Source organism: Ovis canadensis, chromosome 24 (assembly GCF_042477335.2).
Source record: "Ovis canadensis isolate MfBH-ARS-UI-01 breed Bighorn chromosome 24, ARS-UI_OviCan_v2, whole genome shotgun sequence".
NCBI classification, from domain to species: Eukaryota; Metazoa; Chordata; class Mammalia; order Artiodactyla; family Bovidae; genus Ovis; species Ovis canadensis.
Genome location: NC_091268.1, coordinates 28,673,961 through 28,697,726, shown reverse-complemented (window position 1 = coordinate 28,697,726; position 23,766 = coordinate 28,673,961). Strand labels below are relative to the sequence as shown.

Genomic DNA, 23,766 nt, shown 5'->3' with positions numbered 1-23,766 from the left:
TAACATTTTCTTCTTATTAAATGAAGTGCCACAGACTAAAAGTATATAATTCTGACTGATGTATGAGCAGAATATAAGCAGTTCTATATGAAAATTTCTACAAATACACAAATTCAGGTCAAATATTTTTTGGCATTTAAAAATAGATATGTAACCATCACAGGAAGATATGCCGTGTTACAGAAACGGAAAGTTTAGGCTCTGGAATCATATTGCTGCACCACCTATAGTGTGACCTTGGGCAAGTTCTTTAATAAGCTTCTGCTTATCTTTATAAACTGAGGACAATGCTACGGATTTTCTAGGATTGTTGTGAGGATTACACGAGATGATTGTGTATATAAAGCTGGCATTGCTTGGAACTTTCATGGTGGTTATTTAGAAGTAGATTTCAACATGAAAGGCACTGCAGGAGCTTGTGGCACTAGGAACAGTACTGGATACAGGGTGTGAATTATATTGCTGTCAACAGTTACATGTCTTCATATTTGCTCATCTGTGACCTATCCCCCCACAGTCCTTAGAAAGACAGTTTACATGGACTCCGAAGGGAACGGGTTATTAGAAAGCTAAGGATGACTTCAAGTGTGGGGCAAGGACCTTGAGATTAAGATGGTTGTGAGACTTCAAGAAATTAGGCCGTGCAGTGGGAGCAAAGGGGACGCACAAGCTTTCAAGTCACACTGACATGGGAACTAGCCTGCCTCTGCCACCTGTCAGCCACGCACCTCGAGGCATGCCACGTAAATTCTAAGCCACAGGCTCCTCACTGGAGAGATGGAGATGGTGATAGTTACTTTGTAAAATGATACCACACAGTATCTGTCTGTCTGTTTAATTTGGCTGCTCTGGGTCTCAGTTGTGGCACTCAGGATCTTTGATCTTGGTTGTGGCATGCAGGATCTTTAGTTATAGCATATGAACTCTTTGAAGCTTGTGGGATGTAGTTATCCAACCAGCGGCTCTCCAGCCCCTGCACTGGGAGCTCGGAGTCTTAGCCCCTGGACCACCAGGGAAGCTCCAAGATCACAGATTTTAAGTTCCCAGCAAAGAGCCTGGCACTCCATCAGCAGTGCCAGACAATTGGTAGTATTTATCATGACACTGCTTGGCCTCCCTCGCTGTGTGTAAATCTGGAATCTGTAAGACACTAGTGAGTAGTATTTACTTGAAAGCGCAAGCATAATTCCTTGTTTATGGGTAAGAGGTGTCAAAGCCTCTTTTAACGTTCCTGTTATACTGTATTTGATGTCCCGTAATGATCATTCCCTTACTTATTTTTGCATCTTTCAATAGTATAGTAGCTTTTACGCTCAATATTTTATTCAATGATACCTGAAATCAAGCTAGATTTCAGAGTCACGTAGCCACAGAAGTCCTCTGATTTGTTCATTGCCCATCTTATTCACCACTGGGGCCTTCCCTGGTGGCCCAGATGATGAAGAATCTGCCTGCAATGCAGGAGACCTGGGTTTAATCCCTGGGTCAGGAAGATCCCCTGGAAAAAGGAATGGCTACCCACTCCAGTATTCTTGCTTGGAGAATCCCATGGACAGAGGAGCCTGGCGGGCTACAGTCCATGGAGTTGCAAAGAGTCGGACACAGCTGAGTGACTGAGACACAAATACAGTCACCGCTGGATCCCCTTCTCGTGCCTGGCGTGTGAATGGGCCATGTAGGGAGTTGGCCAAGATGAAATTGTGACCTTTTTACCTCTTTTCCTCCTAGGTTAAGAAGTTAGGTGACTGTTTTGTTTTTTTTTTACATTCCTTCTCTTCTTTATTTTTTATTAAATTATTATTATTTTTATTTGGGGGATCTTTGTTGCGGCATGTGGGCTTTCTCTGGTTTTGGCGCACTGGGACTACTCTCTAGTTGCAGTGTGCTCACTCCTTGCAGCGGCTTCTCTTGTTGCAGAGCGTGGGCTTTAGAGCCTGAGGGCTTAGTAGTTGCAGCACGTGGGCTTAGTTGCCCAACCAGGGATCACACCTCTGTTCCTCCTTTGGAAGGCGGATTCTTAACCACTGGACCACCAGGAAAGTCCTGTGACTTGTCTTTTGATACATGCAGCTTTACTAATCAAGTCTAATATTCCACCATAGTCTCTCTTCTGACAGAAAAGACAACTCTTAACATAAATACCTGGCCGTTTGCATGTACTGTGCCTATGACTGCAGTTTTCTTGGCCAGGAGCTGTCTTTCACTCAACCGTCCTCTTCCTCCAGAAGCCTGGCTCTGTCCTACTTCCCTTCTCAGCTCAGCCTCGACATCCGTGTCTCCAGGTATTTTCTCAGGCTCCTTTTACAGTGGTTTGGACCCTGTTCTCTGTACAGAGCCTGGTACCCTTTCTTACCATACCTTGCTTCCCTGGTTGTCTTCCCAGAGGGACTGGAAACTCTCTGAGAGCAGGGACCTTATCTCTTGTTTGCCATTGTGTTTTCAGGGCTTCGAGTTTTAGTGTCTGATGTTAGAAGTGTATGTTACATAGCTGTTGAGCTGAATAAATGCCATTCAAGGTGTCATGACTTAGAAATGCCTTTCTGCATTTGCTGGGTGTATCTCGTGTCTCAGGCGTTGTGCTGTGATTTCTGAAACAATGCAAATGTTTCACTGAAAGGCAGTGCAGAATTAGTTTTTTATCGTGGTGAGTTTACCGATGAGCAAGACCCAAGGTATTTAATATGCTGCAAATCCTGTTAATGTTATCTTAAACAAATTACTTATTCATTTCAGCGGAAACACAGGGCCTGTTAGATCAATAACATAACATTGGAAAAATCATTAAATGCCTATTTATATAGCAGCTCATAATGGCTTCTTTGGCTCAGTTACAAACTTGTTTTTGATTTACATTTAAGGAGTCACTTTTTTACTGACACCTGTCTTTTTTTTTATTTCTTCATCGTGCTGAGTCTAATCAAGATTTCTTCAGAGCATTTTCATGACTATGACAGCTCTTTCTCAGGTCTATCAAAATGATTAAAACTCTTCTCCTGAGTGTCATTTAGTATGATTCCTGTTGCTTTTTGTTTCTTCACATGCTTCCCCTCTGTCTGGGAAGACAGCCTGTGGCCAGTGTGGGACTTGACGCCGTGGAGGAGATCACTTAGCCTCACTGTTTGCGAATTTTTCTCAGAGTCATTGAATAAGAAATCACCTTATTTCTTATGTGACCTTATGTAATGGTCACATCTGAATAACTCAGACATATTTAGGATTTTTATATACCTAATTCAGTCTTGTTAAATGGGAGAAAGAGCTCAAAAACATTTCAAATGTACTGGCTCTTCCTAGTCTTATTCTCAATATTTAGACATTGTCTTATGTGTCCTTAGGCTCCTCTGTCCATGGAATTCTCCAGGTAAGAATACTGGAGTGGGTAGCCATTCCCTTCTCCAAGGGGATCTTCCTGACCCAGGGATTGAACCCTGGTCTCCTGCAGTGCAGGCAGATTCTTTACAGTGTGAGCTACCAGGGAAGCCCCTTAAATACATTATAAGGCATTATCCCTCTGTCTGTAATTCTTATAGAAATAGCTTGAGGAAAATTAGCTTTTCATTTGTTTTGAAAGTCAGAGTTTGGAGCACACCATGAATACTACAGAGAAATTTTAAAAAGCAAAAATTGATGAAGGCACTGTAGAAGAGGTAAAAAAAACCTAGTGGTTATTTTGTAAAGCCAGCCCCCATTCAGGGAGTTACAGAAATTCCTGATACGCTGCCTTGGGAGCTTGTTCATGATGAGTTTATGGGGATGGGTAGGTACCTGGCTTTACAGCTTCACTTCAGTCCCTAGTATGAGTGTGTTTATGTTAAACCGTGCTTTTAAAAGCCCCGCTTGTGATTGTGCTGAACAGATAAACATCAGAGTTGTGATGTGGTTTTTGAGGTGATTAATTCAGTACTGGATTTCCAAAGAGGCTGCTTATAACTTTAAACTTCACCTGTGCTTTTTGTTAACCTTTTAAAGTTTACCGAATCTGTCAGTCAGTTCAGTCGCTTAGTTGTGTCTGACTCTTCGCGACCCCATGAATCGCAGCACGCCAGGCCTCCCTGTCCATCACCAACTCCTGGAATTCACTCATACTCACGTCCCTCGAGTCGGTGATGCCATCCAGCCATCTCATTCTCTGTCATCCCCTTTTCCTCCTGCCCCCAGTCCCTCCCAGCATCAGAGTCTTTTAGAGGTACTCATTTGTGGGATTGATTTGTCTTCTCGTTTTTTCCTCAGTCACTCTAGGTTCCTGACTTTGTTGCTCTTTTCAAAGAACCAGCTTTTGGCTGACTTCATTTTTCTCTGTTGTTTGCTGGTGTCTATTTTGTTGGTTTCTGCTTTGTTGTTTTCTTTTTTTTAAGTTGCTTTGGATTTACTTTGCTCTTCTTTTCCAGTTTCTTGAAGTAGAAAGTTATGTACTTTTTTATTCCCCCCTGTCTTCTAAAATATTTTTGAGCCTGGCTTCTGATAGCTTAGCAGTACAGCCAGTGATCAGTCAGATGTGCTTGAACATCTTGAGCCATTAAGGCTTTCTCCTTTTGCCAGCAAGGTTTGGGAATTTCAGCATCCCACCTTCAAGCAGTTCATAAGTCTGCCCCAGTTTTCACTTTGGGGTGGACCTTCTTTCTCCAGTGTGAGTGCACAAGGCCTCACACCCAGCCAACAGTGTGTATGTAGCTAAGACCCTCTCCCAGTCATTGATTTTGACCTCTTTTTGGTTCTAATACAAGCATTTAAAGCTGTAAGTTACCTCAAAGCACCATTTCAGGTACATCCCATCAACTGTACTTTGTGTTTGCATTATTGTTAAGTTAGACATGTTTTCTAAAGGCTCTTTTGAAGTGAAGTGAAGTCACACAGTCGTGTCTGACTCTTTGTGACCGCGTGGACTGTAGCCCACCAGGCTCCGCCGTCCCTGGAATTCTCCAGGCAAGAACACTAGAGTGGGTTGCCATTTCCTTCTCCAGGGTATCTTCCCAACCCGGGAATCGAACCCGGGTCTCCCACATTGCTGCTGCTGCTGCTAAGTCACTTCAGTCGTGTCCGACTCTGTGTGACCCCATAGACGGCAGCCCACCAGGCTCCCCCGTCCCTGTAATTCTCCAGGCAAGAACACTGGAGTGGGTTGCCATTTCCTTCTCCAATGCATGAAAGTGAAAAGTGAAAGTGAAGTCGCTCAGTCGTGTCCGACCCTCAGCGACCCCATGGACTTCAGCCTTCCAGGCATCTCCGTCCATGAGATTTTCCAGGCAGGAGTACTGGAGTAGGGTGCCATTGCCTTCTCTTAACCTCTGAGCTACCAGGGAAGGCTCCTTTAACCAGGGATTATTGGGAAGGGTGTTGTTTAATTTCCAAGTACTTAGAATTTTCCTAGATTTCTTATTGTTACTACTTAACAATTTAATTGTGTTGTGATTAGAAATTTTACTATGATTTCATTCCTTTTAATGCAGTGAAATTTGCTTTATAGCCTCACATAAAATATGACTTGTCTTGCTGAACATACTGTGTACACTTTTAAGAATGTAAATGCTGTGGGATAAGGTTTGATCTATAAATATCACTATCGTTCAGATACTGTATCTTTACTGACGTTTTATTTAGTAATTCTATCCATTTTTGAGAGAAGGTGTTAAACTCTCGTATGATTGTGGAAGTGTCTATTTGCCCCTTTCATTCTGTCATTTTTCATGTCATATATTTTGAAGCTGTTATAATTGTTTTGTCTTTCAGATAAATTCATTCATTTGTCGTTATGAAATCCCTGTCTTTATCTTCTGTGTTGCTGTTATTTTTAAGTCTAATCTGATATTAATATATATCTGATATTAATTATGTTTGGTAAATCCTTTATGGTGTATCCTTTTTCTTCCATTTTTTATGAGCCCATCTATGTATACATAAAATAATCTCTTGTATTTACAGACAGCGTATAGTTGGGTCTTGCATTTTTAAAAAATCCATTCTAATAACTCTGACTTTTTATTGGAGTATTTAGTCCATTGATGTTAAGTGTAATTATTTCTGTGCTTCAGTTCAGTTCAGTCACTCAGTCGTGTCCGACTCTTTGCGACCCCATGAATCACAGCATGCCAGGCTTCCCTGTCCATCACCAACTCCCAGAGTTCACTCAGACTCATGTACATCGAGTCCGTGATGCCATCCAGCCATCTCATCCTCTGTCGTCCCCTTCTCCTCCTGCCCCCAATCCCTCCCAGCATCAGAGTCTTTTCCAATGAGTCAACTCTTCACATGAGGGGGCCAAAGTACTGGAGTTTCAGCTTTAGCATCATTCCTTCCAAAGAAATCCCTGGGTTGATCTCCTTCAAAATGGACTGGTTGGATCTCCTTGCAGTCCAAGGGACTCTCAAGAGTCTTCTCCAACACCACAGTTCAAAAGCATCAATTCTTCGGCACTCAGCCTTCTTCACAGTCCAACTCTCACATCCATACATGACCACAGGAAGAACCATAGCCTTGACTAGACGAACCTTAGTCGGCAAAGTAATGTCTCTGCTTTTGAATATACTATCTAGGTTGGTCATAACTTTTCTTCCAAGGAGTAAGCGTCTTTTAATTTCATGGCTGCAGTCACCATCTGCAGTGATTTTGGAGCCCCCAAAAATAAAGTCTGACACTGTTTCCGCTGTTTCCCCATCTATTTCCCATGAAGTGATGGGACCGGATGCCATGATCTTCGTTTTCTGAATGTTGAGCTTTAAGCCAAGTTTTTTGCTCTCCTCTTTCACTTTCATGAAGAGGCTTTTTAGCTGCTCTTCACTTTCTGCCATAAGGGTGGTGTCATCTGCATATCTGAGGTTATTGATATTTCTCCCGGCAATCTTGATTCCAGCTTGTGTTTCTTCCAATCCAGCATTTCTCAGGAGGTACTCTGCATATAAGTTAAACAAACAGGGTGACAATATACAGCCTTGACGTACTCCTTTTCCTATTTGGAACCAGTCTGTTGTTCCATGTCCAGTTCTAACTGTTACTTCCTGACCTGCATACAGATTACGCAAGAGGCAGGTTAGGTGGTCTGGTATTCCCATCTCTTGAAGAATTTTCCACAGTTTATTGTGATCCACACAGTCAAAGGCTTTGGCATAGTCAATAAAGCAGAAATAGATGTTTTTCTGGAACTCTCTTGCTTTTTCCATGATCCAGCAGATGTTGGCAATTTAATCTCTGGTTCCTCTGCCTTTTCGAAAACCAGCTTGAACATCAGGGAGTTCATGGTTCACGTATTGCTGAAATCTGGCTTGGAGAATTTTGAGCATTGCTTTACTAGCATGTGAGATGAGTGCAATTGTGGGGTAGTTTGAGCATTCTTTTGCATTACCTTTCTTTGCGATTGGAATGAAAACTGACCTTTTCCAGTCCCGTGGCCACTGCTGAGTTTTCCAAACTTGCTGGCATATTGAATGCAACACTTTCACAGCATCATCTTTCAGGATTTGAAAGAGCTCAACTGGAATTCCATCACCTCCACTAGCTTTGTTTGTAGTGATGCTTTCTAAGGCCCACTTGACTTCACTTTCCAAGATGTCTGGCTCTAGATTAGTGATCACATCATCATGATTATCTCGGTCGTGAAGATCTTTTTTGTACAGTTCTTCTGTGTATTCTTGCCACCTCTTCTTAATATCTTCTGCTTCTGTTAGGTCCATACCATTTCTGTCCTTTGTCGAGCCCATCCTTGCATGAAATGTTCCCTTGGTGTCTCTAATTTCTTCAAGAGATCTCTAGTCTTTCCCATTCTGTTGTTTTCTTCTATTTCTTTGCATTGATTGCTGAAGAAGGCGTTCTTATTTCTTCTTGCTATTCTTTGGAATTCTGCATTCAGACGCTTATATCTTTCCTTTTCTCCTTTGCTTTTTGCTTCTCTTCTTTTCACAGCTATTTGTAAGGCCTCCCCAGACAGCCATTTTGCTTTTTTGCATTCATTTTCCATGGGGATGGTCTTGATCCCTGTCTCCTGTACAATGTCATGAACCTCTGTCCATAGTTCATCAGGCACTCTATCTATCAGATCTAGGCCCTTAAATCTATTTCTCACTTCCACTGTGTAATCATAAGAGATTTGATTTAGGTCATACCTGAATGGTCTTGCAGTTTTCCCTACTTTCTTCAATTTAAGTCTGAATTTGGTAATAAGGAGTTCATGATCTGAGCCACAGTCAGCTCCTGGTCTTGTTTTTGTTGACTGTATAGAGCTTCTCCATCTTTGGCTGCAAAGAATATAATCAATCTGATTTTGGTGTTGACCGTCTGGTGATGTCCACGTGTAGTCTTCTCTTGTGTTGTTGGAAGAGTGTGTTTGCTATGACCAGTGCATTTTCTTGGCAAAACTCTATATTAGTCTTTGCCCTGCTTCATTCCGCATTCCAAGGCCAAATTTGCCTGTTACTCCAGGTGTTTCTTGACTTCCTACTTTTGCATTCCAGTCCCCTATAATGAAAAGGATATCTTTTTTGGGTGTTAGTTCTAAAAGGTCTTGTAGGTCTTCATAAAACTGTTCAACTTCAGCTTCTTCAGCGTTACTGGTTGGGGCGTAGACTTGGATAACTGTGATATTGAATGGTTTGCCTTGGAGACTAACAGACATGCTTAGGCTTGTCATTTTGAAGTTTGTTTTTTGTTTATTCACTGTTTTTTATTCCTTTGTTTCCCCCTTTCCTGTCTTCTTTTGGGTTATTTGAAAAATTTAAAAGGATTCTATTTTAATTTTTCTGTTGGCTTTTTAGTGTTATACCTGTTTGCTTTAGAAATTTCAACATATATTCATAACTTTTCACAGTTTTCTTAGAGTTCATGTTCTCATATAGAAGGTAGAAACCTTACCGAATGATAGGTAGAAACCTTTGTATATATATTCCACAGAATTCAGTACATTTAAATAGGTCCATTTACTCTAATTCCTACTGTCTTTCTGGCTGTGATTGGCATAGGTATCATTACAAGTGCTCTGATTATAAATCCCACAGAATGGTGTTATAGTTTTGCTTTAAGTAGTCATAGGTATTTTAAGAAATTAAAAGGATGAATTTGTGTATTTTCCCAGATATTTACCATTTCAAATGTTTTCATTCATTCCTGAAGATCCAGGTTTCTTTAGGGTATCATTTCACTTCAGCCTGAAAAACTTCTTTAGTATTTCTTATAGTGCTGGTATGGTGGCAACTATTTCTCTTGGTTTTTCTTTATCTGAAAATGTCTTTTTTTGCCTTCATTTATGTAGAACATTTTAGCTGAGCTTTTCTTTCAGCATTTAAAGATGTTCCACCATCTTCTGGCTTCCATGGTTTCTGATGACAAGGTTGCAGTCATTTGAATCATTGTTGCCCTCTGTGTAATGAATTGTTTTTCTCTGACTACTTTAAAGATTTTTCTCTTTACCATTGAGTTTTTTAGATGTAGGTAGGCATGGCTTTCCTTGTAACTATCCTTTTGGGGTTGACTGAACTTCTTGAGCTATAGATTTATGTTTGTTTATCAGGTTTGGGTAGTTTTTAGACATTATTTGAATATATTTTTCCTGTTTTGTATCCTCGTACCTCTTCTTTGGGGGCTTCAGTTACCTATATGTAGGAGACCTTTTGATTTTGTCCCTATGTTTCCTGATGCTCCGTTCATTTCTTTTCTACCTTTTTTGCCCTCTTCTTTAGGTTGGATCATTTCTGTTGACCTACAAGATCACTGACTCTTCCCTCAGTCATCATTATTTTGCTGTTTAGCCTGTCCAGTGAATTTTTAATTTTATATATTTTTTAGTTCCATATTTTCATTCAGTTTATTTTTTACTTTTTCTACTTCTCTATTGAGATTTTTTATTTTGAGCCTATATACCTTTACCTTGATGAACATATTCAGAATAGCTAGTTTAAAGTCTTTGTCTAGTAATTCCAATGTCTGTGTCATCTAAGCATTGGTACCTGTTGATTATCTTGTTTTTGAGACTGGGTCGTATTTTCCTGACTCCTCATATATTCAGTAACTTGGGATTGTTTCCTGGACAGTGTGACTATTCTTTTGTGGTGACTTTGGATTCATTTATATTCCTCAGAAGAGTGTTGCTGTTTTTGTTTTAGTTTTAACAGGCAGTTAGCTTAAACTTCAAAGCCTCTCATGCTTGTGGTGGGAAGTAGCTTAGACATGAGCAGTTCAGACTGCTTTCACTCTGTCGCATGCGTGGCCGAGGGTCAGCCAGTTGTGCTGTGTGTGCTCAGTTGCTTTGCAGTCATGTCCGACTCCTAGACGACTGTACGGATCTTAGCCCACCAGCCTCCCCTGTCCGTGGGATTCTCCAGGCAAGAATACTAGAGAGGGTAGCCATGCCCTCCTCCAAGGGATCTTCCCAACCAAGGGATTGAACCCATGTTTTTTATGTCTTCTTCGTTGGCAGGCGGGTTCTTTACCAATAGTGCCCCTGGAAAGCCCCACATTGGGGTGCCCATACCCTGGGTTCCTCTTTTCCAGGATTCCTTCGTCATTCTGTATTGCCACTGGTTACCCCTTGCTTCCCCCACCCCCCGACTCCTCCGATGAGAAAGACATGGGATTTCGCTATCAGATTTTTAATTCCTCTTTGCCCTTTTTACTACAGATCCCCTTTAGGGCAAAGTCACATTTAAAAAAAAAAAAAAACAGCAGGAAATTCACTCTGTGCTAGTTTGCTTCCTTCAAGTCTTGGCTCTCCTCCAGTATATCTCTGTTTCTGTCCCAAGGCCCTTAAATACTTGTTTTTAGCATTTTCACCCAGAGCTTATGTTGTCGTCAGTGGAAAGGTCAGCTTCTTAAGAGCTTATTCCTCCATCTTGGAGGTGGAATGCTTCTACCTTTGCTTTTCATTTGTTGCCCCTATGGCATCTGCTTTTAATGCAGAACTTCCTGCTGTACTATGCCATGCTTGAACTGTGTCTTTCTCTTTGTTTAATAACATTTTAAGAGAATCTAATGTTAATGCAATAACAACCTGTCACTTGCTTCCTCTAATCAGTTGAAAAGTTTCAGTTCAGTTCAGTCGCTCAGTCATGTCTGACTTTTTGCAACCCCATGGACTGCAGCACACCAGCCCTCCCTGTCGATCACCAACTCCCGGAATTTACTCAAACTCATATCCATTGAGTCAGTGATGCCATCCAACCATCTCATCCTCTCTCATGCCCTTCTCCTCTTGCCTTCAATCTTTCCCAGCATCAGAGTCTTTTCAAATGAGTCAGCTCTTCGTATCAGGTAGCCAAAGTATTGGAGTTTTGGCTTCAACATCAGTCCTTCCAGTGAACATTTATTTAGTACTGATTTCCTTTAGGATTGACTGGTTGGATCTCGTTGCAGTCCAAGGGACTCTCAAAGAGTCTTCTCCAACACCACAGTTCAGAAACATCAATTCTTTGGCGCTCAGCTTTCTTTATAGTCCAACTCTCACATCCATACATGACTACTGGAAAAACCATAGCCTTGAGTAGACTAACCTTTGTTGGCGAAGTAATGTCTCTGCTTTTTAATACACTGTCTAGGTTGGTCATAACTTTTCTTCCAAGGAGTAAGTGTCTTTTTATTTCATGGCTGCAGGCACCATCTGCAGTGATTTTGAAGCCCCCCAGAATAAAAAGTTTAGTTCCTTTTAAATACCACGCATATACTGATAGACAATACCCTGAGAAATGATTGGTGTTTTTGCTTCTATCTGTGGTGCTTTTCATAGTTGGCTAGTGTGTTTCTGTATATTTATTCTTGTCAAAGAAGAAATGCACAGAACAGTCAAGAACCAAAAAATAAGTGATATTTTTCCTTTCTTGGTAATTTTCCTAATCTTAAATGGTATGTGGGTTCAACAGTTATCTTGAATTATAAATTATGGCAATAAATAAATGAGTTCAACTACAACGTGCCTTTTTAAAATAAAAATTCTTTTAAATAAGCTTGTTCCAGAGGGAGAGGATAGATGACCTAACTTTTGGTTAAAATTGAACATGATTTTTATGCCCTAAGTACTGGATCCTGAAAGCAGTGTTCTGTTTTGTGTTTTGACCACACCACGCAACATGTGGGATCTTAGTCCCCTGTCCAGAGATTGAACCCGTGCTTCCTGCAGTGGAAGCGGGGAGTCCTGACCACTTCCAGGGAAGTCCTTATATTTGTTTTTATACAGAACAAGTTTTTTTGTTTTTGTTTTTGTTTTTAAAATAGTGGTGGCTTATTGAGTACTTCAGTTTGGTAAAGGGAAATCATTATTAGTATGAAGCATGCATGTCTAGGGACTGTGGCCAAAAATCTTAAAATTAAAATAAAAGCATGCATGTCTATATGTTTTGTGTTGATATCTTCTCATTTGAAAACTTGTAAGAGCAACTGACTCTTTTTATTCCCCCTGTAAATCACTTAATCTACAAAAGGCACTGTGGAAATTTTTAATAATATTTATTAGGAACCTTCTAGTTTGCCTAATTCCCTTATGTGTTTAATCTTGATTGTTAACGGTCTTATGCACCTCTGCTGTGAAGTCTGTATCAGTCAGATTTATTTAAGAGCGTGACAGTAACTTGGACTCTTCCTAATTAAGGCATTAACTGGTGTAAGAATAGGGCGGAAAGTTTCCTGACTGCCAGATAAGGCTTCCCAAGTTCTTAATAGAATTCCCAGTGTTAAAGCAAGCAGTGAGGAAGTGAGTCCTGTGGCAGTGAGAATGTCGCCAGGAGAAACGCAGTGTTTATGCTTCAGAGGCTGGATCTTTATCTTCTGTTCACCTGCTTGTTGTTCAAGGAACTGGGTTTGACCTTTGTGTTTAAGGGGCCATGTTATATCTGGTTCAAAGACTGTTTGCTTTGTGATGCACTGGACAAATATTCAGGAAACCCATCAAATTTAGTTGTCATGTCATTTGTTAAAATATTGCTTTTGTTTTGCTCTCCCGCTTCCAATTTTAGAAGTAAATCAAACTCACTATAGAAAATGTGAACATGGTATATTTCTCCATCTATTAGTGTCCTCTTTGATTTCTTTCATCAGTGTTTTATAGTTTTCTATATATAGGTCTTTAGTTTCTTTAGGTAGATATATTCCTAAGTATTTTATTCTTTTTGTTGCAATGGTGAATGGAATTGTTTCCTTAATTTCTTTTTCTACTTTCTCATTATTCGTGTATAGGAATGCAAGGGATTTCTGTGTGTTGATTTTATATCCTGCAGCTTTACTATATTCATTGATGAGCTCTAGTAATTTTCTGGTGGAGTCTTTAGGGTTTTCCATGTAGAGGATCATGTCATCAAATATACAAGCAACTTCTGCAGCTCAACTCCAGAAAAATAAACGACCCTATCAAAAAATGGGCCAAAGAACTAAATAGACATTTCTCCAAAGAAGACATACGGATGGCTAACAAACACATGAAAAGATGCTCAACATCACTCATTATTAGAGAAATGCAAATCAAAACCACAATGAGGTACCACTTCACACCAGTCAGAATGGCTGCGATCCAAAAATCTGCAAGCAATAAATGCTGGAGAGGGTGTGGAGAAAAGGGAACCCTCCTACACTGTTGGTGGGAATGCAAACTAGTACAGCCACTATGGAGAACAGTGTGGAGATTCCTTAAAAAATTGCAAATAGAACTCCCTTATGACCCAGCAATCCCACTTCTGGGCATACACACGGAGGAAACCAGAATTGAAAGAGACACATGTACCCCAATGTTCATCGCAGCACTGTTTATAATAGCCAGGACATGGAAACAACCTAGATGTCCATCAGCAGATGAATGGATAAGAAAGCTGTGGTACATATACACAATGGAGTATTACTCAGCGGTTAAAAAGAATTCATTTGAATCAGTTCTGATGAGATGGATGAAACTGGAGCCGATTATACAGAGTGAAGTAAGCCAGAAAGAAAAACACCAATACAGTATACTAACACATATATATGGAATTTAGGAAGATGGCAATGATGACCCTGTATGCAAGACAGGGAAAGAGACACAGATGTGTATAACGGACTTTTGGACTCAGAGGGAGAGGGAGAGGGTGGGATGATTTGGGAGAATGACATTCTAACATGTATACTATCATGTGAATTGAATCGCCAGTCTATGTCTGACGCAGGATGCAGCATGCTTGGGGCTGGTGCATGGGGATGACCCAGAAAGATGTTATGGGGAGGGAGGTGGGAGGGGGGTTCATGTTTGGGAATGCATGTAAGAATTAAAGATTTTAAAATTTAAAAAATAAAAAACTAAAAAAAAAAAAAAAAGAAAATGTGAGAAATATCTGAAAATATAAAGGCGAAAACAGTTCAACCATGGTCTCACCATCGAGATATGAATGCTAGCAGTATTTTGGCTAGTGTTTCCTGTCAGTTGTTTTACTCTGTCTGGATGAGTATTTTTATAATGTTTTTAATACTAGAGACCTGACTTTAAATGCATTTTTTAAAAACACTCATCTGTTTATTTTAGGTTTTTGGCTGTGCTGAGTCTTCCTTGCTGCACAGACTTTTCTCTAGTTGGGGTCCGCAGGGGGCTGCTCTCGAGTTGCGAGTTGCGGTGCGTGGCTTCCCATTGTGGTGGCTTCTCTTGTTGCAGAGCCCTGGCTCCAGGGAGCTTGGGCTTCAGCAGTTGCGGCTCAAGGACTCTAGAGCGCAGGATCAGTAGTTGTGGCGCACGGGCTTAGTTGTTCCAAGGCATGTGGGATGGGATCTTCTTGAGAGCCCATGTCTCCGGCCATTGGCAGGTGGGTTCTTTACCACTGAGCCTCCAAGGAAGCCCTAAGTGGTTTTCAGGTCTGCTTTTTTATTTAACATTATTTCACAAGCACTTCCCGTGCCATTACACATTTTTCTACATGTTTTCTTTCAATGGATGCACTATATTTCATTGTAGAGATATATGTAACTTATTTATCTGGAATTCCTTCTGGATTGTATGTTATATCCACATTTTTACTATTTTAAATAGCTTCTTTAATAAGCATCTTTGCCTTTATCTCTGATTATTTTCTTAAAAGAAATTCTGAAGACGTGAAATCGAAATGATGATCTTAAAGAAAAAAAATCTAAAACAAGTTATTTTTTCCTCTTATTGAACAGTGATAATTTTTGTTAATAGAAAAGTTTTAAAGTACCAAAAAATTAATAATTTGTGTAGCACCCCTCTCATTATGAACAGATAATGCAGTAGCATTTGAGATGTACTTTTGAATTGTGTATGTTTAAGTATATATTCATCTTACAGTATTTTATGCTTTGCGTATTGTTTTACTGTGTGCTTTTAACAGTGCTTCATGTCTATGTAATAAGCTCTTTATATTTTTTTGTGTTTAGTTGAATAACATTTCATCATGAATATATCATCATTTATTTAACCAGTTCTGTGCTGGACATTTATACAGTTTTAGGATTCTTTACTCCTATTTCAAAATAAACTTTTACTTTTTCTTCAGATTGAGATTAGAATTGTTCTGGTAGGGTCACTCAAAAAGTCCACTTGGATTTTTCACTGCTATTTTAACAAATTAATTCCATTGGTGTCTTTATTTTGACATATTCAGTCTCTGTGATGAGGTATTTGTGTCTTTTCCTTTACTCAGATGATCTTCTGCATCTTTGAATGTAATTTTGTGTCTTGTGGTTCTTGTGTTTACAACATACTTTTCAGGGTTACACAGAATAAGTTAGAAAGTAGGTTCCATTACGTCTGTCCCAGAGAACAGGCTCCTTTGTCCTCTGTGTCTTCCGGAGTTTTCTCAGATTCATGTCCATTGACTTGGTGATGCTGTCTAGCCGTCTTATCCTCTGCTGCTCCCTTCTCCTTTTGCCTTCAGTTGTTCCCAGCATCAGGGTCTTTTCCAATGAGTAGGCTCTTTGCACCAGGTAGCTAAAGTATTAGAGCTGCAGCAAGTCTTTTCAATCAATATTTAGCATTGATTTCCTTTAGGATTGACAGGTTTGATCTTGCAGTCCAAGGGACTCTCAAGAGTGTTCTCCAGCACCACAATTTGAAAGCGTCAGTTCTTCAACACTCAGCCTTCTTTATGGTCCAACTCTCACATCAGCACATGACCACTGGAAAAACCATAGCTTTGATTAGATGGACCTTGACAAGCAAAGTGATGTCTCGGCTTTTGTTTAGGTTTGTCATAACTTTCCTTTCAAGGAGCAAGAGTCTTTTAATTTCAAGGCTGCATTCACCATTTGCAGTGATTCTGGAGCCCAAGAAGATAAAATCTCTCACTGCTTCTACTTTCCCCCTTTCTGTTAGCCATGCTATGATGGGACCAAATGCCATGATCTTAGTTTTCTGAGTGTTGGTTTCAAGCTAGCTTTTTCAGTCTCCTCTTTCACTCTCATCAAGAGCCTTTTTAGTTCCTCTTCATTATCTGCCATTAGAGTAGTATCATTTGCATATCTGAGGTTGTTGGTATTTCTCCCAGCAGTCTTGATTCCAACTTATGATTCATCCAGCCCAGCATTTCACGATGTACTCTGCATATAAGTTAAATATGCAAGATGACAGTATATAGCCTTGTCATACTCCTTTCCCAATTTTGAATTGTTCAGTTGTTCCATGTCTGGTTCCAACTGTTGCTTCTTGACCTGCATACAGGTTTCTCAGGAGACAGGTAAGGTGGTCTGGTACTCCCCATCCTTTTAAGAATTTTCCACAGTTTGCTGTGATCCACACAGTGAAAGGCTTTAATGTAGTCAGTGAAGCAGAAGTAGATGTTTTTTGGAATTCCCTTGCTTTCTCTTTGATCCAATGAATGTTAGCTATTTGATCTCTAGTTCCTCTGCCTTTTATAAACCCAGCTTGTACATCCAAAACGTATTGGTTCACATACTGCTGAAGCCTAGCTTGAAGGATTTGGAGCATAACCTTGTTAGTGCAGTTGTATGGTAGCTGGAAAATTCTTTGGCATTGCCCTTCTTTGGGATTGGAATGAAAACAGACCTTTTCCAGGCCTTTGTCCACTGATGAGTTTTCCAAATTTGCTGACATATTGATTGCAGCACTTTATAGCATCTTCTTTTAGGATTTTAAATAGCTCAGCTGGAATTCCATCAACTCTACTAGCTTTGTTGGTAGTAATGCTTTCTAAGGCCAGCTTGACTTCACACTCCAGGATGTCTGACTCTAGGTGAGTCACCACACCATTGTGGCCTTCCAGGTCATTAAGACCTTTTTTATACAGTTCTTGCCACCTCTTCTTAGCATCTTCTGCTTCTGTTAGGTCCTTATCATTTCTGTCCTTTGTTGTGCCCATCCTTGCATGAAATGTTGCTTTGATCGTTCTAATTTTCTTGAGATCTCTAGTCTTTCTCACTGTATCTTTTTCCTCTATTTCGTTGCATCATTCATTTAAGAAGGCCTTCTTATCTCTCCTTGCTGTTCTTTGAAACTCTTCATTCAGTTGGGTATATCTTTCTCTTTCTCCTTTGCCTTTCGCTTGGCTTCTTTCCTTAGCTATTTATAAAGACTCCTCAGGCAACCACTTTACCTTCTTGCATTTCTTTTCTTTGAGATGATTTTGGTCACTTCCTCCTGTACAGTATTTTGAACCTCTGTCCATAGTTCTTCAAGCACTCTGTCTACTAGATCTAATCCCTTGAATCTATTCAGCACCTCTACTATATAGTCATAAGGGATTTGATTTAGGTAATTTCTGAATGGCCTTATTGTTTTTCCTATTCTCTTCAATATAAGTCTGAATTTTGCAGTAAGGAGCTCATAATCTGAACCACAGTTAGTTCCAGGTTTTTGTTTGTTTGTTTGTTTTTTACTGACTGTATACAGCTTCTCCATTTTTAGCTGCAAAGAACATAATCAGTCTGATTCTGATATTGACCATTTGGTGATGTCCATGTGTAGAGTTGTCTCATGGGTTGTTGGAAAAGGGTGTTTGCCATGACTAGTGTGTTCTCTTGACAGAACTCTGTTGGCCTTTGCCCGGCTTCATTTTTCACTCCAAGGCTAAACTTGCCTGTTACTCCAGGTATCTCTTGACTTCCTACTTTTGCATTTCAGTCCCCTATGATGAAAATAACATCTTTTTTTTTTTTGATGTTAGTTCTAAACAGTGTTGTAGGTCTTCATAGAAACAGTCAACTTCAGTTTCTTTGGCATCAGTGGTTGGGGCATAGACTTGGATTACTGTCATGTTGAATGATTTGCCTTGGAAGCAAACCAAGATCATTTCGTTTTTGAGATCACGCTCAAGCACTGCATTTTGGACTCTCTTGTTAACTATAAGGGCTACTCCATTTCTCCTAAGGGAGTCTTGCCCACAGTAGTAAATATCATGGTCAGCTGAATTAAATCCACCCATTCCTGTCCATTTTAGTTCACTGATTCCTAAGGTGTTGATATTCAATCTTGCCATCTCCTGCTTGACCATGTCCAATTTACCTTGATTCATGGACCTGACATTCCAGGTTCCCATGCAACATTATTCCTTAAGGCATGATTTTACTTTCAACACCAGGCACATCCACAACTTTCTGTTGTTTCCGTTTTGGCCCAGCCACTTCATTCTTTCTGGAGCTATTATTAATTGCCCTTTGCTCTTCCCCAGTAACATGTTGGACATGTTCCATCCTGGGGGTCTTATCTTCTGGTGTCATATCTTTTTGCCTTTTCATACTGTTCATGGGGTTCTCCAAGTAAGAATACTAGAGTGATTTGCCATTTCCTCCTCCACTGGAGAAGAGGAGGAAGCGTTTTGTCAGAAGTCTTCACTATGACATATTCATCTTGGAAGGCTGTGACCCATGAAGGGGATGAAAAATATTGCCAGTGAAATCTCATGGGATGGTGAAACTACAGGTGAATTTCACTTTCTTGTGAGGGTTTTTTTTTTCTGTTTTCTGATTTTTCTGTAGGACAGGTATTACCTGTATATTAAAATTTAATAATGAAGGTGTACTTCTCTCATTTTCATATGTGCAGGAAGACAGCAAAAGGAAACTTCTTGCTTCTAAAATTCTTAAATGTCTAGCATGTGGTTGACTGTAGTTATTTGATGGTACCTTTTTCCTGATCATGAAATTTACGGAATTACTTCCTCTGAATTTTCCTTCTTCAACTTTTTGGTGTAAATCTATTCTGGGAAGGTAAGTATGAATCATTTTTGATTTGTGTTATTTGTTGATCATATTTCCACTGTTGAGTATTTTTACAACCCGTCTTTTCTTGTTTATCCTGGAAGAAAGCCCAAACATCACTTTTGTAGCAGGATGAATGTCACTTCATCATGTTCAGCAAAAATGCCAGAAAATGCTAGATGTTGGAGTGTTAAATAATTTGTAATTGACGGTGGTGGTGACCCTGGGACTTCAGACCAGGGTTTTACCTTAATTTCTATACCTCAATCTCAACATATCTAGATATTTACTAGTGTGTTTCAGGTTGCATGATTATAAAAAGCAAGCATGGCTTAAAATACGTGTTTAGTAATAAGGCTTTATATTACACTGTCCTACTAGTAGGAATGTCTTTTATTCCTTCTTAATTGGAGCAACTGGAATTTCATCACCTCCACTAGCTTTGTTTGTAGTGATGCTTTCTAAGGCCCACTTGGCTTCACATTCCAGGATGTCTGGCTCTAGGTGAGTGATCACACCATCATGATTATCTTGGTCATGAAGATCTTTTCTGTATAGTTCTTCTGTGTATTCTTGCCACCTCTTCTTAATATCTTCTGCTTCTGTTAGGTCCATACCATTTCTGTCCTTTGTCGAGCCTATCTTTGCATGAAATGTTCCCTTGGTATCTCTAATTTTCTTGAAGAGATCTCTAGTCTTTCCCATTCTGTTCTTTCCTCTATTTCTTTGCATTGATCGCTGAGGAAGGCTTTCTTATCTCTTCTTGCTATTCTTTGGAACTCTGCATTCAGATGCTTGTGTCTTTCCTTTTCTCCTTTGCTTTTCACTTCTCTTCTTTTCACAGCTATTTGTAAGGCCTCCTCAGACAGCCATTTTGCTTTTTTGCATTTATTTTCCATGGGGATGATCTTGATCCCTGTCTCCTGTACAGTGTCACGAATCTCTGTCCATAGTTCATCAGGCACTCTATCAGATCTAGTCCCTTAAATCTATTTCTCACTTCCACTGTATAATCATAAGATTTGATTTAGGTCATACCTGAATGGTCTAGTGGTTTTCCCTACTTTCTTCAATTTAAGTCTGAATTTGGTAATAAGGAGTTTATGATCTGAGCCACAGTCAGCTCCTGGTCTTGTTTTTGTTGACTGTATAGAGCTTCTCCGTCTTTGGCTGCATAGAATATAATCAGTCTGATTTTGGTGTTGACCATCTGGTGATGTCCATGTGTAGAGTCTTCTCTTGTGTTGTTGGAAGCGGGCGTTTGCTATGACCAGTGCATTTTCTTGGCAAAACTCTATTAGTTTTATCCTTAGAAAGCATCACTATAAACAAAGCTAGTGGAGGTGATGAAATTCCAGTTGAGCTATTTCAAATCCTGAAAGATGATGCTGTGAAAGTGTTGCATTCAATATGCCAGCAAATTTGGAAAACTCAGCAGTGGCCACAGGATTAGAAAAGGTCAGTTTTCATTCCAATCCCAAAGAAAGGCAATGCCAAAGAATGTTCAAACTACTGCACAGTTGCACTCATCTCACACGCTAGTAAAGCAGTGCTCAAAATTCTCCAAGCTAGGCTTCAGCAATACGTGAACTGTGAACTTACAGATGTTCAAGCTGGTTTTAGAAAAGGCAGAGGAACCAGAGATCAAATTGCCAACATCCGCTGGATCATGGAAAAAGCAAGAGAGTTCCAGAAAAACATCTGTTTCTGCCAAAGCCTTTGACTGTGTGGATCACAATAAACTGTGGAAAATTCTGAAAGAGATGGGAATACCAGACCACCTGACCTGCCTCTTGAGAAACCTATATGCAGGTCAGGAAGCAACAGTTAGAACTGGACATGGAACAACAGACTGGTTCCAAATAGGAAAAGGAGTACGTCAAGGCTATATATTGTCACCCTGCTTATTTTACTTCTATGCAGAGTACATCATGAGAAACGCTGGTTTGGAAGAAGTACAAGCTGCAATCAAGATTGCTGGGAGAGATATCAATAACCTCAGATATGCAGATGATGCCACCCTTACGGCAGAAAGTGAAGAGGAGCTAAAAAGCCTCTTGATGAAAGTGAAACAAGAGAGTGAAAAAGTTGGCTTAAAGCTCAACATTCAGAAAACAAAGATCATGGCATCCGGTCCCATCACTTCATGGGAAATAGATGGGGAAACAGTGGAAACAGTGTCAGACTTTATTTTTGGGGGCTCCAAAATCACTGCAGATGGTGACTTGCAGCCATGAAATTTACAGACGCTTGCTCTTTGGAAGAAAAGTTATGATCAACCTAAACAGCATATTGAAAAGCAGAAACATTACTTTGCCAACAAAGGTCCATCTAGTCAAGGCTATGGTTTTTCCAGTGGTCATGTATGGATGTGAAAGTTGGACTGTGAAGAAAGCTGAGCGCTGAAGAATTGATGCATTTGAACTGTGGTGTTGGAGAAGACTCTCGAGAGTCCCTTGGACTGCAAGGAGATCCAACCAGTCCATTCTGAAGGAGATCAGCCCTGGGATTTCTTTGGAAGGAGTGATGCTAAAGCTGAAACTCCAGTACTTTGGCCCCCTCATGTGAAGAGCTGACTCATTGGAAAAGACTCTGATGCTAGGAGGGATTGGGGGCAGGAGGAGAAGGGGACGACAGAGGATGAGATGGCTGGATGGCATCACTGACTCGATGTACATGAGTCTGAGTGAACTCTGGGAGTTGGTGATGGACAGGGAGGCCTGGCATTCTGTGATTCATGGGGTCGCAAAGAGTTGGACATGACTGAGCAACTGAACTGAACTGAACTAAACTGAATTGGAGCAACATGGGGAGTTTCATGGAGATTTGTTTTCTAATTGTGTCACAGGCCAAAGAGCAAACTGCTACAGTATTGGGGAAAGGAATAGAAAAGAGGGCTTTCCAGGTGACACCGAGGTAAAGAATCAGCCTGCCAGGGCAGGAGACACTAAAGACTCGGGTTTGATCCCTAACTTGGGAAGATCCCCTGGAGTAGGAAATGACAATGCACTCCAGTATTCTTGCCTGGAAAATGGCATGGACAGAGGACCCTGTGGGCCACAGTCCATGGTATTGCAAAGAGTTAGACACGACTGAGGAACTGCGCACACAGACAACATAGAAAAGACACCAACACATGAAAAGAAAACTTTGAAACTGAGCTTTTTTCCCCTCAAAAATCCTTTATTGTTATTATGTAGATAATTTAAAGGGAAGGAAATAAATTATTATAGCATATTATGTAGCAAAACAGTATGAGCTACTTATAGGATGGATACCTGCTGATTTTAGTAATTATTGTTTCTCAAAATATGAATTGTGTTATAGTACGAGCTGGGTCACATTTAGATGTGCATTTTTATAATCATATATTCAGATGGCATGTAAGCCTTATTGATTTATCACTGTGTATTGGTAGAAACCTTGTATTTTTATGTTCAGTGTTCTTTATAGTCACGGCAGAGAAGAGAATAATTATGAGGTAGTTTGCAAGGTTTTTTAAAAAGATGGGTTTCTAGAAATTTCCTGGTGGTCCATTGGCTAGAACCCTGAGCTTCCACTGCAGGGGGAAAGGATTCCGTCTCTGGTTGGGAAACTGGGATCCCATAAGCTTTGTGGCGTGGCCAAAAAAAATCAGAAAGCTGGGTTTCATTTGAAAGCTGCAGTGTTAATCTTTGCATAAATAATTGCCTGTGTACTGTTGAAGAACCAAGGTTCTGAAGTAAGAATAGAGATGAGAGTCTCCACACTCAAGGAATTCACGGTCTGATGATGCGGATGGGAATCTAGACAACCAGTGCATCACTGGGGCTGGGACAAGGTACCCTGCTCTGGGAGAGAGGACCGGTTCAGACTGTCGTGGAGACACAGAAGAGGGTCAGCTGGGGAGGCTTCCTGGAGTAGGTGGTACTGCTCCCAGTTATGAGTTGAATGGAGTTAGCCTAGTAGAGGAAACCTGAGAAAGTTCTGGCAAAGAATGGGACCAGCACATCCTTTAATTTGATTGCAACGTGGGTACACGTGGTAGAGTGGCTGGAAAGGAAGTTAGAAGGTAGAAACATGAAATGTGTACGTTAAAACTAGGAGTTTGCATCTGATCCCTGTACAAGCCTCCTGTAATGGTGATCTGGGGTGGTCTTTTTTTTTTTTTTTTGGCCGCACTGCAAGGCCTGCTGAATCTTACTTTTCCTGACCAGGGATGGAACCTGAGTCCCCTGTAGTGGAAGTACAGAATCTTACCCACTGGACCACCAGGGAAGTCCCCTTGAAGTAGTTTTTTAAATCAGGTTTGAAAATAATACATTGCATCTCAGTTTGTTTTGTTGTTGTTGTTGTTGAAGTCTGGGGCTTTCAAAAGAATTTCCAGGTATGGAGTGCTTAGTGTGTCAATTTGAACTGTTCCTGTACAAGCCTGAATGCTATCAGAGGTGACACAGCGCCCCTGCCCCCCATGACACTCCTCCATATGTGTTGGTATCATTGTAGCACAAGGTCAAAAATAGACGGATATATTCAGGCAGATTCTGTTTATTTTTAAGTGTCTAGGAGGTTGGTCTTTGCTTCAGAGCCTTCTCTGAGATTGAGGCCAAATTGAATTTATCTGGGAAGCTGCCACATCTATAAGTGCTACACAGAATAATAAATGGGCCAATGGCTTCCAGGAATCGGTGACAG

The 23,766-nt window shown here is 40.4% G+C and overlaps 1 protein-coding gene across 7 annotated transcripts in view; it reads left to right on the top strand.

The window, feature by feature from the left end:
* The window catches only part of PARN (poly(A)-specific ribonuclease), a 201,326-nt gene that overhangs the window by 78,661 nt on the left and 98,899 nt on the right, over positions 1–23,766 (top strand). The window lies entirely within an intron of this gene.